The 17,950-nt window shown below is 34.4% G+C and overlaps 1 protein-coding gene across 6 annotated transcripts in view; it reads right to left on the bottom strand.

Annotated features, from left to right (window-relative positions):
- The window catches only part of LOC116337509 (calmodulin-binding transcription activator 1), a 198,883-nt gene that overhangs the window by 174,797 nt on the left and 6,136 nt on the right, over window positions 1-17,950 (bottom strand). For all 6 annotated transcript variants that reach the window (XM_031762121.1, XM_031762126.1, XM_031762127.1 and 3 more), the window contains exon 2: window positions 16,630-16,923. The gene's annotated coding sequence lies outside the window, so the exon portion shown is untranslated. The remainder of the gene's footprint in view (window positions 1-16,629; window positions 16,924-17,950) is intronic.

Below are 17,950 nucleotides of genomic sequence, written 5' to 3'. Positions count from 1 at the left end.
CAACATTCATGGTATCAATCATCAAAAAGTTTCTCAACACAGCCGAAGAGGGAGAAAAAGAGAAAATGAAAGATAGAAAAGCATATTTATTTGCTTTCTTGGCTCGTTTTTTTTTTTTTTCAATGTATTCCAAACTCTATCTCAATGATGCAAAGAACTTCAAATTGCATAAAGTAGTAAATCTGATTTGGTTTTGGGTTTGCATTTATCATGGCTGAAGTGTGCACATGTTCATATTAATGTGTGTCGACGAAAATATGCACAACATTCACTTGCATGCAAAAGTCGTTTGTATTTCGAAAGAGTGAATTGACGTCGCGTTTTCACCAATATGTATGCCAATCGGCCTTTGTTTCGTTAAATTCAACAGCAAAATTAGAAAATCGAAATTGATCGTACCATTTATTTGGTATATTAACATTGATTCACTCTTTATCCCAATTTGAATTACAGTTTTTTTGGGGGGGTGATGGCATTTGTATTAAAACTTCACTCAAAAGTAACAATGTTTGCAGCAATTTCTCATTGATATGGTGAAAATTGCTTGAATAACAGTTGAATATGATGAAGAATAACGGCATTACTAGAAAAGACCTTTGACCCAATTCGGCAAGTGAAAACAGAACGGAGTTAATAATGGAAATTAAGTGCGATATTAAAGTGCTTTAACCTGAACAATGCATCAGGTGAATCGCATACATTTCTTGCTTGTCAAATGCAATGACATCACATTACTTGGAGTTTAACTCAAAAGTCATCGCTTACTAAAGCGGAACGCTCAAAATATTTCTTTTTTTTTCGTTTTGTAGCGTTGAAATAGTAATAAGTCAAGTAATTTTTTTTTTGTGCGAAAGGAGAAAATATTGAATGTATGTTTCATCTATGCGGAACGAGTTTGGAACTCGCTTTTATACCGTCGGTGTGTGTGTTACTTGTTTGATGTGGTATCTTTGACATTGTCACGCATTTATATTCAACTACTGCCTACGAAATCGTCTCTTTCACGTCTCAAGGGTTTTTTAGCACATATTGTTTTCTAACATGAAAAAATGGCAGAAGTGACAGAAGTAAGCATGATTTAACTGTTAAATGCTCGATGGAAATGTGATGCAATGTGATATGTGAACACAAAGTAAACGAGATTACTTAAGCTTAAACTTCGGTATGCGATGCATGTACGCAAACTTTGGACTTATGAGATTTTTGCAAGTTTGTCACACTCCCCCCTCCATCTCTCTCTCTCTCTCTCTCTCTCTCTCTCTTTCGTTTTTTGCGAATATAAATCTCTTAAACGGCATTGGAAAATCCAGGTGAGTAAAAAATCATCCAAACAACGGTCGCTAGAAGTAGTGAATGACAGCCAGTAAAAGCGATTTACAAATGTAGGAGGTATCACGGTAGTAGTCCTCGTGTAAGCAGCAGTGATAACGACGATGTAAGCGTACGGGGTATGTAGGTGCAGTGTTTTTCTATCGTTTTGTTTACATTCGAAAGTGAAAAATTAAAAATGACAGCAACCCGAACCCAAACAGCTTTGACACAAAATGTGCACTGAAGAAAATAATGGGGACGACAGTGTGAAGGTTGAAGGACCAAAAGTCAAAAGTAATAAGAAATATTCAACGGTGAATAAAAACTAAGTGACGATCATACGGAATAATGTATGATTTGAAGCAAACGCGGGAGCGCTTAAGTATACGTACGATGAATTTTCTATGTTTTATGAAATGGTGGAGATCTGAACTGATTTTTCACTATTCTATTTTGAAAGCGTCATCATGTTTTGTGGGGAACACCAATGCACTGAACTGTTTGTTTGCATTTTGAAGAAAAACAACAGCAACATAAAAAAAAAAAATATATATATATATCTTTACCCCCGTTGTCGCTTATACCATTGGCCATGGAGTCGTTTTTCAATCCCCATCATAAACTCAAATCACTTGTTTTCTTGGCATTTTTTCCCATTTTTCTGTCTTACAAAAATACTTTTTTTCTTTTTTTCTTCTTCTTCGCTGTGAATCGCTTTATTTTATGATTTATTATTATTAAATGTGATGTGTACTTAACAGACTAAACAAAGGACTGAAGCACAAATCTAACTAAGAAAAAAAACAGAGAGAGAGAGACCGAAGCATACGAATGGAAGTAAATATGAATTGCCGTACGCTCCGCCACTTCAATATCTAAAAGGAGAGTGGAAAAGGGCGACTCATAATGTACAGTATTTCTCACGAAATATTCTCTCTTCGTATCCGAAGGTGCAACAAATGAGGTTGAATAAAATGAAATGGAAAATTTTCGAATTTTTGGGTCGGTTGATGTATATTTAAATCTGGAAAACCATTTTCCCGATGAAGAACCAACTCGATATTCGAAAAAGCGCCATCAAAACACTATGCAAACCGACAATAAAGTGCTTAGATGTCTCGATCAATAAACGCAATACACTTGATATTCGGTTGGTTTTTTATCAATTGGGTGGTGGCAATCAGTCTTCGATTGTCTTTTTCCCTTTTGTACTCACAATTCAGTCCGTGCGTCTCTCTCTCTCTCTCTCTCTCTCTCTGATATTATTATTTTTCAATTATTGTATTTATATGTGCGATGAAATATATTTGTCTAAATATTTATTTGAGCGATATGAGAGACGAACGAAATATGTGCTATTTGCGAATCACGAAGACAGTTCGAATGCAAAACTATTTCGCGTGTTTTTCTTCTTCATCTTTTTTTTTTCATTTCGTATCGTTGTTTATTGCTGTCATGTTACTATTGCTGGCTGTTATTTTTCGTTATTATTGAATCAAATTATCGTTTGTTTCACTTCTCATGTTCATTCGTATTTCTCACACCGTCGAAGACACTTTTGCCATACATAACACTGCTTTTCTACATCACATGTGCAAGTGCAACGTCGCTTCCCTTTTTTGCTCGACGGTTTTTTTCTCGCTAACAACATTTCTTTATATTCATAATTCATTTAAAATAACATACACAATAAAAATAGAAAATTTTATTTTTAGACGTTCGATTGTTATATTTGCTGTACGGTAATGTGCACTCTACGCTCCACAGCATTGTGTGTGTGTGTGTTCGACTAATATAGAATATATTCAGCATTTGCTGCCACTGAAAACATTTGGCATGGAATTGCTCTACTTCGTACGTGTCAATAAATACATTTTTCAAGTGTATTGTGTAATCACATAGTTATGCGCACGATACTTTTGCATTCATTTTAAGGCAAATCACGACATGAATGGCAATGAATCCCACTGATGAACAATCGAATCTCACCAAACTAAAATCCGATTTTGCTCGGTATATTTTCTCTCTATTTGGCAATGAGATCCGATAGTGCAAAAAAAAAACGAAGAGAGAAGGAGAGAGGAAGAGATATGGAGAATGAGAACAGAGAAAGGAGCGCGGTATGCATAAAATTGATGACGAGAATAATAGCGTGATAGACAGAGAAAAAATAAATCAATAAACTGCGTAGCGGCAAATAATTCACATTTATTTCGCGTTCTTGTTCGCGCTACAACGATTATTTTCATCCATCAGAAATGTAGTGCAAGAGAAATGGAAAGCGTAACGAAATGGTAAGGTGTCTAATACGATTTCACTTCGTTAACATATAAATTTAAAAATAAAATTGAAAGAAAACATACTGATCCAATTTCGTTCTATTGATCGACTATAGCAATGAAAAGCGTGCACACGAAAAAATTGATGACTAAAAATGAAAAAAATAAATTGTTTCTCTCATCGGATTCCGTGTATCGAATGATTCGATGCAAGCATTTTTTTCACAATTGAAAACGGTTGACGAAGTGACATTCTCCAAATCAAACATATCAAATCTTCAAATTTATTTAATTACACGCAAAGAATTTCCCATTGTCGACGCTTCAATGGTTGAAAAGTGAAAAATGTAAAATCTCTGCACCGTGTTCAAGGCAAACCGTTTGCAAAATTCGCTGCGAAGTGGCAAAAGTGCGAACAAAACGTATAATAAGTTTCCGCAATTGTTTGGTTTGCGCATCGAAATTTATTGAGAGCGCATATTTTTGTGCATGTAATACAAGTATGCACAATGCACACATGCAAACCCGATGCGAAATGCAACTTATAGTTCGAGACAATAAACTACAAAAGCTTGAATTATTATCGAGATTTGTACAAAAACAATATAGAAAATGTTTTGGCAACGACTGTTGTTTGAAAGAGTTCAGTTGTTTCTATATTGTTCGTCGTTTTGTCTCTATATGTGTTGAACATTTCGTTGTCTCCTCAGCAATTTCTCCCGCTTGCCATTTCGAATGCGTTTTTGCGCCTGTTGTTTTTGTAATACACATTGTTGGTACACATATATTTTTCCGACTTTGCGAATCTTATGTTGCTGAATACTTTTACAGTTCTGCCTTTACATTTCCTTCGAACTCATCATCATCTTGTGTGAATTTTTTTTTTGTCATTTCATTTCGCCCTTTTTTCTCTCTCCTTGTTTTTAAGCTGATGCAAGCTCGTATTTTTGGCATATGTGTATGTGTAAAACAGTGAAATGTTTGACTTTATCGCATTGAAATATGTACATTTCGGTTTCACATGCATATATCTATATCGAAAGACACGGCGAAGGAGACGATATTCCACAATTTTATACTTTTCCTTTTTTGCTTTTATTTAATTTTCGGTCCGAGAAAAAAAAAAGAATAACAACGAAAGTACACAGTGTATACATTACAGAGAGAGAGAGAGAGAGAGAGAGAGAGAGAGAGAGAGAGAGAGAGCGATATATAGAAATTGAACACAAGAAAGAGATCGAGCAACCGAAAAATGGCTTTGTTTCCGCTACCATAGCAACGATGGCTTCTGTTTAAGTCACGTCTTTTGAGCTCTGCTGATTTTTCCTTTCTCAAGGATCTTCTTTCTTTTTCACTTGTTCGTTATATGTGTTAGATGTTGGAATTACAAAACGGAAAACGATAATGAAATATCTCGCTGGTGATATAGTATCTTGACCTTTTTTCCTCGCTCATTTTGCCTTTTACTCATACTCCAATTTCAATGTTTTCATTTTCGTCCTTTTTTGCATCTCTTCTAACCGGACAACATATTTGGATATTGTCAACCAGATATTTCAGCTCATCTGGCTGACGTCACGCACTGAAATGGAGCGGCAACAATCACTTCTATTGTTTTCACTCCACTACAGCGCCTGACCTCAGCCAAATATATTGTCTGCTTTTAGCGCTTACTTTGCATTCAAATGTTTTTCTTCTTCTTCGTTTGGCAGCAAAAAAATCATTTAATCACGTGTTATAGCAATTTGTTGATGATTCTCTTTGAATTTTCGTATGTTAAATTACATCCTTTCATTATTTCACACTGATCTTACAAACATTTTTGTTTTTTGATGAATTTCATCAAAGAGCCTTCACATTGGTCGTGACTTTTTCATTTGATTCAAATTCAATCTATCGCGAAATGAAAAGGGAAAAGAATACACCCCAAGTCAGTATAATACACTTTTCGAAGAGTGTACACGCTCTTCTCACACTCTTCGTATAGTTTTATTCGACTCCCTTCTCACACTCTTCTCATTCCAGTGAAAGTAATGTTTGTATTTTTGACGTTTATAGCATTCGTCAGTTGTGTCAAAATACAACAGAACAACAATTGCTGTTGCAACAGCAAATTCATTTTTTTTTGTATACGTTCATTTTTTTCAAAATGTCAAAAGTAAACAAAATCAAAAACTATCCATCAGTGGAAAAATTTATTATATGAGAAGAGTGTGAGAAGAGTGTGAGAAGGGAGTCGAATAAAACTATACGAAGAGTGTGAGAAGAGTGTGTACACTCTTCGAAAAGTGTATTATACTGACTTGGGACACCATAAAAAGATATAAATTGTTTTAAGAGAAAAAAACGAATAAAAAAAGGAAAACTATGTATTTTCTTGACAATTTTGTATTTGGCATTTTACCAATTGACCTTAGTCAACGGGCGTACATGGGTTCCAATCAAATATGCAAAATAAATTCTAACTCCAGGAAGGACCCGAATGGACGCAATAAACAAATCTAGCGATAAATTCAATAAAGAGTTGATGCATAATGCCATTGTGGTTACATTGGCCTCACTTGATTCTAACGTCAGAACAAAAAACAGCGAACAATTGCATTCTTTCATTATGGCAAACGAACATTTGACGAACAGTTCTAACATATCCGAAACGATATAATATTTGATTTGATGTTAATGTAAATGTTATGTATTATTTTGAAACATCGTTTAGCATGAAAATGTCTTTCTTTTGGTGAAGATTGATTTCGTAAAGGTATACGAAATTTAAAGAAATAATGGAGTTTTTTTATCATTTTTCGTTTATTTATAATAAATGAGTGGGAATAAAGTCTCAATCTTGACGCAAATGTACAAATATTGATGCTTTGCTTCCGACTCTATATATTTTGTATATAAATTTGTAACTAATTTTTGGTGAGGCTTATCTTTTGAATGTCAAGTAATAAACCAGGCAAATCTTATCTTTACAATTGTTTACCTCATATCTAATGGAAATATGATTAAACATTCCCATCGCAAAGTATTGTGTAAACATTAAAGAAAACATCACAGTATGACTTTTAATAATAATATTTATTCACCGCCAAAACTGGCTGAATCTTTTGAGTTTGTACATAATTTTTATACATTAGTTGGTGGTAAAAAGGTATGAATCAATGATAAACATTTGGTATACATCTGATCATCGTTAAAAACCACATCTTTTAATAAAGATATCTAATAACTAATTAGCTACTTCTTACAGTAATAGCTAGTAGTTAATAGTAAACTGTTAAAATTACCGTCGAACAGCAAAAAACACTTATAAATACTAAACATTTTCAAATTGCACGCGGTTAGACACCAATGACAAGTTAGAAAAATGGTCATCGCTTAAGGCTAAAAGTCGATTTTTGAAGTTTGATCTTTTTGTTTGCGTTGAAAATAGTTCGTGGACCTTATTTGACAGTTTGCACATTTGGTTGATTGGTACTGATGGATTGATTTTGAAGTTCTTGTCATTGATTTTGAAGTACTCCACACATCTTAAGTTACGTCCATTTTGATTGCGGGCAATTTCAGTCTTCAGTGATGGGCAGTGAACGTTATTTTGCATCAAGTCGAAAATGAATAAAATTTATGCGTTGATACGGCGCCTTTGGAGTGATTGCATGTTTAGTTTGCCTAGGCGAGTGCTGTACGATGATATCCTGTAGTCATTTGAAATATTTGGATACTCCTTGAGTGCAAACATTGAGAATTGACGCAGGCACGATTCGATTTTGTTCTTGTGTATCATGGTACGGGAGCCATACCAAACAGCCATACTCCAAGATTGATTGTACGAGTTTACGTCAAATAAACAACATTCACAATTATACTACAGTGGAACCTCGATTATCTGCCTCTTGCTTAACCACCACTATTAATATAGATAAGGAACCTTGTAAAATCCGTATGTTTGCCTCTCTCACTATCCTTGAAATTCACATTTGCATTTAACAGGTGGTAGCTCACTGATTTTAATAACTTCTTTATAACTTTTAATCTAATTTACTGTATTAATTTTTCGGACACAAAAGTCCGTTTACAGTTTTACACACTGTGTTGGTCCGTTATTGGAAAATTAGTTTCGGCTATTTAGTTAATGTGAACGTGGTTAACCGCCTCTCTCTTTATCCTCCAGTAAGTGGGGTTTATTTGGATGGGAAATCGAAGTTCCACTGTATTTATAAGTGCATGGGTGATTATCTTGGTGATTATTGAATTAATTCTCTCCAGTAAAAAAAGACAATAAAGCAATTAACAATTGCATGAGTATATGTTTGCGTATAATTAAAACTTGTATACAAAATAAAGTGCTTTCTCAAAAAAGCTGAGTCACTATTTACACGCCGAAAAAAATCAAAATGATATTTTTTAAATTTATGTATACTTTGTTGTTAACAATGAATAGCAAACACATATTTTATGAGCCATTTTATCTGTTTTCATAATCGTATAAATATAGTAGAGACATAGGAGAAATCATTTTTTCTAAAACTTCCAGTAGTTGAAGATTCATACAAAAAAAAAATGGAAAAAATATTTGTGATTTTCATTGCGATTGGCATTGCAACCGCTGCAACATTAGAAAGCTCATCTGGATCATCCACCACATTTTCTGAAACCGAATGGATCCACAACGAATTATCGATGCTTGCAATACACTTACTAACAGCTCGGATTAATGATCTTAGTAGCAAAATATTGGGTAGTAATAAAGTTTTGTCTACTTTTTTGATCAAAGTTGTATAAGTTGAGCCAATTAATACTAAACACACTTTCATCACATCGAATTGAGTTTGAAATTAATTTTTATTTTAAAATATTTCAAGATGATTAAACAATAAAAGTTGCCGGAAAATCTCTCTTTAATTGCACATGTGTGCTACTATTACAATTATTTTTCTTCAAAAATTCTGTCTATAAAGGTTGAATTGATGTTCTCGAGAGATCTCCATTGTCAAGAAAATATGTATAAAGATTTCATAAACATTTGGAGCTATAAAAATATCCAAATTGCGTGACATGTTAAAATCAGTGATTATCACGTGGTAGAAAATATTAAGCTTGAATTGAAATGATATCGTCTGTTTTATCAAAATGCAAACAGTATTGTACCTTTGTTATATGTTCTCCTGCGCTAAATTTCATCAGTAAAATGATATAAATATGTTGAGTTAATTGTTGGAAAGCATAAGTATTTCATCAAATCCAATATATTTTCAGGCGATAAAACAACAAATCTTGAAGTGAAAACGAAGTTGTTTAAACAGCATTAAAAGATGGAAAAGTTCTTCGTGATTTGTCTTGCAATCAGCGTTGCAAACGCTGCACCTCAAGAAGTTTTATCGGAATCATCTTTCCTATTTTCTCAAACGAAAATGAGTCTTGCATCGTCCCTTGGTGGCTTGACTCTGGGAAACCCCAAATTGTCCAATGCCATTCAAAGTGCCTTACAAAATTTGACTAACAATACGGTCGAAAAAGTGGGCTTAATAATATTGGGGATGGGCCGTCCCTTGAATATGGAAGTTAAGAGTCCAGAGTACATTAAGGTGGCCATCAGTTTAATTAACGAGAAAGCGAATGCAAACGACTATTCAATTGGGTGTATTCAAAGTGATGTTAACGACTTAGAGATGACAGCTCATAAATTAGTCAAGAATGGCGTCAAGAACTATCGGCCCAAATGACCCCAAAAAACTAAAATCCAGTGTTGGAATTAAGAACCAGATGAATATATCTCACCACAAATCCATGAACAACCAGCTGATCCACAAAAAATTGTCAATGCCTGTCCTATACTTATTGAAACAAATAAAAACAACAGCGATAATTAACAAATTTTCAAACGTTTTTTTGACCTGGATCAGCACATTGAGCTTGGACGAAACTAAAATTGGACTATAAAATAGCGATGCAAACATTGTGTACTGCAATAATGAATAAAATTAAAGATTAAAGAAGCAGTTTAATCAACATTGTAAATCAATTTCATTTAAAAATGTCAAAATTAGTCACATTCAAATAGAAAAATAAAATTTAACATGATCAAAAGTGTTTCTTTTACCTATTTTTCCTCTTTCAAGGTCTTTATTATTTGAAATAGAATGGAAAAATTTTACGGAAAAAACTGCAGTCGAATTTCGACAATAGATTGAATAGAAGTGACTAAATATTGAGTATAAAATGACGAAGATCAATTGCAGACTTAAATATCGATTAATTCCAAAGTCAAATGTCGAAAGTATACGACTACGACTGCGACCACGAGCACCCATAAGTTAAGAGGTAAGAATAAAAAATATCGTTTGAAAAAAGGAGTCTTCATTTGAAATTTATCGACAATAGTGAAGCTCGCTACAAATTGAAATTTAACACACGGCAAGCGAGGATGGTTGCTACATATATTTATCAGCTTGAATATTACTAGGGCCAAAGTTTAAGTCTCGAACCGTAGCGAGTACAAGAAAATGTAAGTATTCAAACTGATAAAAATATGAAGCGAAATTGCATGCACACAGTTTCGCTTGAAGATCTTCCTCAGCGCTATCCTCCTCACCATTCCACCTCCTCAGAGAAACAATCTCTGGAAAACATCAAATGAGCGAGGGCAGACCGAAAGAGCGAACGAACGAACGAAAAATAGAAGTAAAAAAGGTGGCAGCGCACAAATTGAGCACTATTTATTTTGAACGGTGCATTTATGTACCGAAATTGGGAGAAAATGAAGTGGAAAGGTTGATGAAAAGTCGATTCGCTTGAACAATAGAAAATTATACAATAATATTTTAGCGAAGCACTTCATTAAAAAACCAAGTATATCTATAGGATAGATAGATTAAATTGTGTTGTGATATCCCTGTTGCACTCTTGTAATCGCCACCGACAACAAATAAAACTGTGCGAGAGACAGTCTAATTAGTATTTGCGCTGAAAAGAGGATGCTCGGTAGCTGATCATGGATGCATTTCATGAAAATGGCACATGGAATGTTGCATCGATGATATACTCCATTCAATGGTGATATGGGTGTAATGTTCGATGGTAAGGAAAATGTGCATGAAAACGAATTGATAAAAAACACATACACATACACTCGCGCGAGCAGGGAAAATGTTGAGCGAAAAAAAGTACATACGAAAAATGAAAACAGATATGAATGCGGCTAGTGAGCGATAGTGATTGCGACCATTTAACAACTGAGAGTATCGAATATCTCTCTATTGGATGGAAAGAGTGAGAATGAGTTATAAAATTCAGCGAAAAGTCGCGCTGAGAAAACATGTTTTCGTTTTTTTAAAAGTCGATGCCATTTGCGGTGGTAAATTTTCCAGCTGTCAACGCCTGTTATCCCGTGAAATGAATGGAACAACATTAGAGTTCAGCACACACAAACACAGGCTTCCTTGTCCATTTTCACAACAACGAATATTATTCTGTGTTGGTGGTAGAATATGTCTCGTTCTAGGCCAGTCACTCTTTCACACTCTCGATGTACACGGTTCTGTGTTTGTGGCACACATACCGAATGTATTGATGCAGGCTTTCGTACGAAAATCCGAAAATGTTCAACTATATCGGCTTGAATTTACCAAACACATAAATAAATAGCACGAAATCGCTTGTAATTTGGAGAATAATTTATGAGTTTCAGTTGTTTTCGCTATACTGAACACCTTCAATATGACATAAACAACAGCGCACGGTGGTTATAATATTAGACCAAGTACGATACGAAGCTCATCCACATCATACAAAGCTACCATATCTCTAGCGAAAATGGGTTCGCTCCAATCGACTACGATGTTCACATCACAGGTATTTTTTCTTTGCTCGTCTCTATTTTTACAATATCTCAGAAAAAATTCATACATGCCACAAGTGGGAATGATTTGTACACACACATTGCAAATGAAAGAAAAAGTACATGTTTATATAAGCAGGTGTTCAAGACTCGACAGCTAATTACAGAACGAAACCACAGTGAATCATTAATTATGAAGTAAGCAAGAAACTATTTAATAGATAGTAATATTTGGTTTACTTGCATCAATTCCCAATTCTCATTCTGGACATCTAATTAGCATTGAATAAACGCCAATTCATTTTCCAATTCTTGCATCCTCAGCATTTCTCTCTCTCTCTATCTCTCCCACGCTTCTTTGTGTGACCCCTCCCCCATTGATATCGGTCGTTCGCCCTCATCGTCGCGTCAACAGTTTAATATTTTATTTTCTTGTCAATTGAGTTGTCTTCTGTGAGTAATTTACCAGTTTGATTTTTCGTATCGATTGATTTTTCAGCTTGCAATATTGCCACTTATAGTTTGTTTTAGGTGTTTAAATTTATGGCGATTGTTTTTCATGAGTTCGATGAAAGACACACACACACACAGAGAGAGAGAGAGAGAGAGAGAGAGAGAGAGAGAGAGAAATGGTATGAGGTTTTAATTAGAGTGTTTTTAGACACTTTGTAAGGCACTCATTGAGTCCTCTTATTTAATGTTTGATCATTTCTCTATAACTCTCTCACTCTCTCCCTCACACTCAATTTAAATCGTTACTCATTAATTTAGAGGGCACAACGAGTGGGCGAAAATGCTCAACCAAAGTTTCGAATTGAACACAGTGCTATATATGTCCTCATCGACTTCAACATGATTGGAAAACGAAAACATTGAACATGATAAGTCTCAGAGGACAAATTGTTCCCTCTGTATGTCTGTGTGTCTCTTGGTTCGTTTGCTTAATTATTGGCGCAACGAAACGTAGACCAATAAAATAGAGACGAATAAAGAGAGACAGAAATAGAGGAATGATATGCAATGAAAATGCCGTTCAAAATGAATTATATACAGTAATTTGAGTAAATATTTCCGCGTTGGTGACCCCAAAATTCGTTGCTTTTCCATATTCTATGTGCGATGCCATGCATTGTTTAGAATGATACGGAGCGCGTGCTTCATATCGAACTGAAGAAACAGACAAAGTTATAAATTTTATTATCATTGCAACTTGAGTGTGAGCGCTTTGAAATTTTCGTATGCACATATGGCAGATGCACATATGCAGAAAGGAAGAGTGAGAGATGGAGATGGTGTGTCGAATGTGTGTGTGTTAATTTATTCAGATGTCGCCGATTGAATATCCAGATCATATAATACGTGACATTAAAATGGACCAATTATGTATGTATATATATTTGTATTCCGTTGTAAATGTGTAAATGTTTATGCGAAATATCTATGAATAATATGAAGTAAATATACTTGAAATATTAAATGTTCGAAAGCGAATGAAAGCCAATCAGCACCATCGAATTGAAAATGCGATTCGGTAACTGCATTTTTAATGAATTACAAGAATTTTTCTGGGTTTTCAAACGGAACCACATCATAACCAAGCACAGTCAATATTTTCATCATGTTTGGATAATTAGCTTCGATAATTGCCATTTGCACTTAACTTTTCTGGCAACAGAAAATGAGTAGCTGAGGGAACCGCCTCAAATGAAAACACTTAAATTTTATGACATACCATGTGGATTAAGAGGTGAAAAACATCACGAACTCAACACAATTCAAACTTATTGAGTATGTAACTGTCTCATTTGTTCTCGCACACAGACACACATTCGAAGCTCAAAATGTTATTGTCATAGAACGACCAATACGAAATCATATCCGAAACGGGTGCCATATCGTTAAACGCCAAATAGACACATACATGGTACAAACACTCTTGAGTTGCATCATTTATATAGTGTGATAATTTCTCTGGAGAATTCATAAAATATGTACCTAGGAAAGTAACAGCAATGGATTGAATACTTTTCCGAGCTCATTGAAATTCAAATACATAAACAAAAAGGTACAAATTAAGGAATCTCAAATGTCACAAATTGGTGCGAACGAAACAAGTCCAAGGCAAGACAAAATTAAACGACCGACGGAGAGAGAGCGAGAGTGAAAGTGGGGGTAGGAGAGTGAGACAGAATGGTCGTGTACGTCTCAAGTGTAAAGCATGAGATGAAATATTCAATTAATGGCAAATTGTGTAATTGTTTAATTGCATTTTGAATGCTATTATACGATTGTTTTCTAATAAACTTATAAACAATAGAAACAAATGGCACTTGAAAATAATTGTTTTCCCATTTTCCCCGAATGGGGGTGTTGTATATGTTTGCTGTGCCGAAAATGACACATCGAACAATTTGCTACGACGGAATCCCAGCTGACAATTCGCACCATTGTACAAAACAAAAAAATGTGATGATGTTTTTGAGCATCATTGATGCGCTCCCAGTGCGTCATTGAAAGAATACCGTGAGTACAATTTCGTTCGGTTGCACACACACACACTCACTCGTATGTCTCTCATACGCCTACGCCAAGGTACATAGGCGATGAAGATAGGTGCTTGGTGTATATATGAACGCTTTGCGGTTGACTTGATGAGATTTATTCGCGCAATTTTTAGCTATACACAAATGGTAATCGTAATCAGAAACAATAATTGCCAACGAAAATGACAGTGTGATAACCACAAAAACAATAAATTACACATGAGGTTATACAGAAAATTCCGAAGTGTTTATAGGAAACCTAATTACCATCACCCTTCCACCCAATAGGGTGTGCTTCACATTGACATGATGTCGTAATCTTAATTCTGTACATCACACATTTTATCAACATTATTTAAATGCGAAAATTTAACACTAGATTTACTCTCAAATTAAATTAATTTAATTGAAATGAATATATGATAATTAAGCGTGGTGGTTGTGTTTTTGGTATTATTCCATCATTCAATGGCAATTCGGGGTAAATGTGCACATAAAAATTACCAACCACAAATTTAATGGAAAAACATTTGTTCGGGCGAAACGGATCACTCCGCTATATGATGTGTGCGAATGCCAAAAAGAAATGTTTATGTAGAGTATTTATCAAGAGTTTAATGATTATTTTATTACATAGAACATCGAATAAGATGATGTCAATCTTTGCGATGTGAAAAAAAAACAATTTTTTTCCATTTTCATCATTCTCAATATTTGTAAATTGAACAGTTTATAAAAACTGAAAATACATTTAACGATATTTTACCATCGATATGAAGACTTATGGCACGACAAATGCAAACAAAAATCATCAGCCAATTTGAGCCTCAACGTAATAACATATCTACAAAAAACGACAAAATTTTCATCCAGATGTAATTAACATTTATTTATTCGTGCAGTTTTGAGCACTGGAGGAGTGAGATCGGAAGCGAGAAGAGTCAGAGATGAAAAAAAGAGGTGTAGGGAGAAGAGGGATCGTGAATTGTGTGAAATAGTTGAATTAATGTTGGCCAATGAGCGAGCAATAAATTACAATCGAATTATACGTGTAAGCGATTATGCAAGAATTACCTACGAATTTGAGCACATTATCAATATGTTTCATTCAATCGAAATTAAAATCTGCTTTACTCGTGAACTCGTTCGCCCTTTCGCTCATTCTGCCACATCACTACTAATTTTTCCTCATTTCGATCATATCATATTGTGCATGCGTATGTTCTCTCTCTCTCTCTCTCTCTCTCTCTCTCTTTTTCTCTCTTGCCATATTGGACGGAAGAGGGACAAAGCATACAGCATTTCATATGAACATAGCGTGGGGTAATTCTTTTTTCTCTCTCGCATGTTAACTTGTACACCGTCCAATTTTAACACCATGAATAATTTTGGCTGATTTTATTGCAATTTACATATAATTTATTTTTATTGTGTCGAATGGTTGTTGCCATTTTTTGTATTCGCTTTGTCATCTTCATTTGTGAAACAAGAAAGGCAATTCAATTGCTAGCTCCCTTTTTTATCACAAACACACGCACTGTAAATGAGTGTGACATTTTTTACGCGCCAATTTAATATTTATGGTGGCGGCGACGATGTTGAATTCTTACAATTATACCCGGACTCACCATGTAAATGCATCGAATTCTCGCACGCGGTCATAATTTGTGTGTTTGCTTGCTGATTGAATGGATGGTTCGTGGTGTAGGGCATATGGTTGATTTACCTTCATTATTCATTATAATGCGCTCGTTGTATTCCAAAACAACACAATACACATAAACACTCACTGCACACACAAACACACACACCAAGTTCGTTAAGTATATGTAAATGATTTAGGGAGAATGTCATGCAAAACACTGACCGTTGAAAGCGCGTGGGATACTTCGAAAAGGGCATTGCTAATAGCATTAACGTATACAGTATTTTGTATCCAGTCAAAGAGTTCTTGTACCGATGCTGCATGTGACAGAATAAATGTATCTGTCAGCGATTCTAATTGCTACCAAACATATTGATTCAGTGTCTTTAAACCAATAATAATTGGCGAATTCTCTTCCAAATTCTTGAAAAGCTCATATTTTTAAAGCTCTTCTTTATACATTGCAAAAAAGAGGTTTTATCGCTCCAAAATTACGTTGAATTGCAGTATTTTTTTTTTAAATTCGAAATTATTTTTATCGCTTAATGACCGGAGAGGAAAAAAAAAATGCATTGTTTTAGTTAGTTTGACTAAACGACATATTTTCCGCAGCGATGCCAAACCAATTTAAAGGCAATCAACTAACCAATTGCGATTTAACAAATGTTGTTTTTACAACAAAATACAATGTTAACGAATTTAGGTGGTAGCCGGATTTTGGCATACGAAAAATTGAGTGACCAACAACAATGTGTGCGTTTTCATGTGAAATGACCGCAACTCGAAATTGTGCTGGAAAATAGTAAACCACGAAATCATTCGATTTATATGGAGTCAGTTTTTGGTCAAAGATATATTGTACCTTTATTTCAATAGTCAGTTAAGTAATAAAAGTATTTTAATAACAGAAAAAAACGTGGTTTCTTCTTTTCTCTCTCTTCATTGATTACCTTATCAATTTTTATATGTTCAAAAATGATTGATTCGAAATATGAACGAATAATATAAACTCACATTGTTTGGTGCTGTTGTTTTGCTGTTTTCTGTCTCTTCTTCTCACTATTGTTCCAACGTTGCTGTTCTTTTCAACTCCAAAACAATAATTCACGTTCTTCACCTTCGTTTTTTCTTTACATTTATTTCGTTTTATCACAAATTATTATATTTTATTGTTCCTTTTCAGTTCTGTAATAGATTTTTTTGTTTGGTTTGTACTGTAACGTTTTGTCATTCATTTAAAATTACGTGCAGAAAAAAAACAAGGCGCACTCGTTTTAGCGACAAATAGTGTGTCTCCGTTTTGTGACCCTGGAAAAATCATGGTTTATTGATAGAAAAAATGTTTATTCAAGTTTACAGAAGACAAAAAAATCACAAACTATTCTGCTCTCTGTGTGTATGGTGTTTCAGTGTCCGAGGAGCTCAGATATTTCGCTATTTTTTCTCACACAGCACACATACAAACAACATTCTAAATTCATTCCATTTGAGATTCCGTATTTTTCTTCTTCATTTTTCTTGTATCTCTTGCTCTTGTCGGTGTCACGGCTTTCTCTATTTTCTATATATCTCTCGTTCTCTTTGTGTATGAACTGTGTATTTTTTTTTCGTTTTATTTTGCTGCAATTCTGATTTTATGTTTATGTCTTTCTTAAAGTAAACTGATTCTGATTTATTTTCCTTTCAAAACAATTTCCTGTGTGGTTCGCCTCGGTTGGTTTGTTATTGTTCTTGTTATCAGTCGTGCGTTTCTTGCACATAAAATGTATCTCTTTTCATAAATTTTCTCATGTTGTTTCTTCTTTTCTCTTTGAATTTATATTTTTTTTTTTCGTTTCGAAATTTTTATTTTTCTTCTCATTCGAGCCATTTCATTTCTTCAGCCGTTGAACGACCAACATTGTGGATCGAGCGAGTAAACGAGCACACACTTTCGTTGCATATGAGAGTCTATTTATTTATTAGAGTATATTTTCACTGTGTTTTCTTCCTCAGTTCAACGGGGTTTGATGTAAACAATATATGCAAATCGAAAACCAGAATCGACATCAAAACCACAAACAATTTTTCTTATAGATGCGCATATAAAAAATGAATTCATTGCGAGAATAAGTGGATGAAAAAGTGCCAAGAAAAGCGGAGCAAAAGAAATCAGAGTCAAAGGCAGAAAATTCAGGGAACAAAAGAAGCAAAGTAAACAAATGTTCATGGAAAATCATGGAGATTTTTTTTTCATCTTCAGTTCACACAAAATATGTGGTTTCAATATTTTTCCAACAATACGAACTCGTGAAGAGCTGTTGCGTTTTTTTGATTTTATTTCTTCATCCGCTCA

Source organism: Contarinia nasturtii, unplaced genomic scaffold (genome assembly GCF_009176525.2).
Source record: "Contarinia nasturtii isolate CC-2019 unplaced genomic scaffold, AAFC_CNas_1.1 Cnas_scaffold_285, whole genome shotgun sequence".
NCBI lineage: Eukaryota > Metazoa > Arthropoda > Insecta > Diptera > Cecidomyiidae > Contarinia > Contarinia nasturtii.
The sequence above is the reverse complement of the archived record's forward strand: the minus strand, read 5'-3'. Positions and strand labels throughout refer to the sequence as shown.